Raw genomic sequence first — 2,352 nt, 5'->3', positions numbered from 1 at the left:
TATCAGGATTATCATCCTTACTCTTTGATTTTAAATGATCCTTGTTTTCATTACTATATGGATCATTAACTATTTTACCACTTCTAAGGGTAATAACAGATTTTATTTGATCAATTTTTTCATTTTTTAATTCTTGATTTTGATTTTTAGGATTAGGTTGAGGTTGAGATGGAAATTTTCCTTTTTCATGAATATTAAGTGCAGATGCAAATTTTGCAAGAGTTTCTTTCAAATCAGTCATAGATTGACTGTTTTGAATATTGATAGATTCTTGCTTTTGGATAAATGCATGAATTACATCTTCAAAGTTTTTTCTTGGAGGTGTAACATAAGGAATATAACCTTGATGATTTTGGTTATTTTGAAAATATTGTTGTGAGGGTTGTGCATTATTATCATTCCTCCAACTAAAATTAGGATGATTTTTCCATCCAGGATTATATGATGTTGAAAAAGGATCTAGTATTGGTTTTTTATAATTGTTAACATAATTTGCTTGTTCATGGAGACATTCTTTAAATGAAGGTAATGTTGGACAATCTTTTGTAGCATGATCATGTGTATCACATATATGACAAACAATTTCTTGAATACTTTTTAATTGACCACTCTTTTTCATTTCTAATGACTCAATTTTTCTTGCTAAAGATGCAAGTTTAGCTTGAATATCTATATCATCTTTAAGATTATAGATACCACCCCCATTTGTTGAATTATTGATTTTAGTTGTTGGTGGTTCTATTGTGCCTATATTATCCCAATTTTGAGCATTTTCTGCTAATGAATCCAAATACTCCATAGCTTCATTTGGGTTTTTATCTTCAAAAGTTCCATTACACATGAATTCTATCATTTGCCTATCTTTAGGTATTAGACCTTCATAAAAGTGAGAAACTATTCTCCATGTTTCAAAACCATGATGTGGGCATGTATTAAGTAATTCTTTATATCTATCCCAACATTGATAAAATGTTTCTCCTTGTTTTTGAGAAAAAGTAGTAATTTGTCTTTTAAAAGAGTTTGTTCTATGGGAAGGAAAAAACTTTTTGAGAAATTGTTGTTGCATTTCTTCCCATGATCTTATTGAACTTGATCTCAAATTTTGTAGCCATGTTTTAGCTTTATCTTTTAAAGAAAAAGGGAAAAGCTTTAATCGAACTATATCCATGCTACAATTTTGATCATTATAAGTGTTACAAACTTCCTCAAATTCTCTTAGATGTAAATATGGATTTTCAGAATCTAAGCCATGAAAATTTGGTAAAAGTTGAATAATTTGAGGTTTAAAGTTGAAATTAGATGCATCAGGAGGAAAAACTAAACAAGATGGGGCACTAGTTCTAATAGGGTTCATATGGTGCCTAAGTGTTCTTAATTGATCATGTTCTTGATTATTATTATTATTATTGTTATTATTGTTATCATTATCTTGATTATTTGAATTATCATCCATGTTTAAATTATTTTCAGATACTCGAATAAGTCTACCACTTTTTTTTCGACTCCAAATACTCATAAAAAAAAAAAAAAACACAATACTTATAAATAAAACATAATTAACAAATATAAACTTAATTTATACCTCCCCGGCAACGGCGCCAAAAACTTGCTACTACTTAAATTATAATTCACCCAAGTGTAGGTTGTCTGCAAGTAATATATTTCGTAAGTACGAGATCGATCCACAGAGAGGTTATTTTAAGTTTAAATTTATTAATTTATAGATTACCAAATGCAAGAACGAAGTTTACAAATTATAAATTTTGTCAAGGCTCGAGGATTTATTCTTGGTTTATGCAATATTGTTTAACTAAAAGTAAAACAAAGGAAACCACCATAAATAATGGTTCCAAGAAAATTAAATATTTAAACACACACCTAATATAATATAGTTCCCACTATAGAAAATACCGAATTCACCGATATTTTATATATGGTACCTATGATTATATATATAACTATATAAATATATAACTGCATAAAATAAATGTTAAATTAAATCATTATATTTCATTTAGAACAACCGGCAGAGCCACGCTATCGTCTAAATGAAATATATGATATAATTATATAAATATATATATATATATATATGTATGTATAATATAACAATAATAATTGATGAAATATTTATTGTATCAAAATTAAACAACAAATCAAGATAACCACTTAAATGGTATCAAGCATTTGATGTAAATTGATAACAACAAATAATTCATTTTTATACCTACAATAAAAAGAAATTAGTAAAATGAAAAGAAATAAAGAAAGAATATACAAAATATAAACAATCTTACTTCACCAAGAATTCATCCTCTTCAACTTGACATAATAGATTTAGCTTTCCATGAA

General features: G+C 26.9%; 1 non-coding gene across 1 annotated transcript; it reads left to right on the top strand.

Moving 5' to 3' along the window:
* Positions 1 to 911: 911 nt before the first annotated feature.
* On the top strand, positions 912 to 1,022 carry LOC140980028 (small nucleolar RNA R71). The gene has a single exon (XR_012175859.1). It is a non-coding gene; the product is annotated as a small nucleolar RNA R71 (small nucleolar RNA).
* The last annotated feature ends 1,330 nt before the right edge of the window (positions 1,023 to 2,352 follow it).

The sequence above is a fragment of the Primulina huaijiensis genome, chromosome 6 (assembly GCF_012295235.1).
Source record: "Primulina huaijiensis isolate GDHJ02 chromosome 6, ASM1229523v2, whole genome shotgun sequence".
Lineage (NCBI taxonomy): Eukaryota > Viridiplantae > Streptophyta > Magnoliopsida > Lamiales > Gesneriaceae > Primulina > Primulina huaijiensis.
Note: the sequence above shows the minus strand (reverse complement) of the source record. Positions and strands in the feature narration are given on the sequence as shown.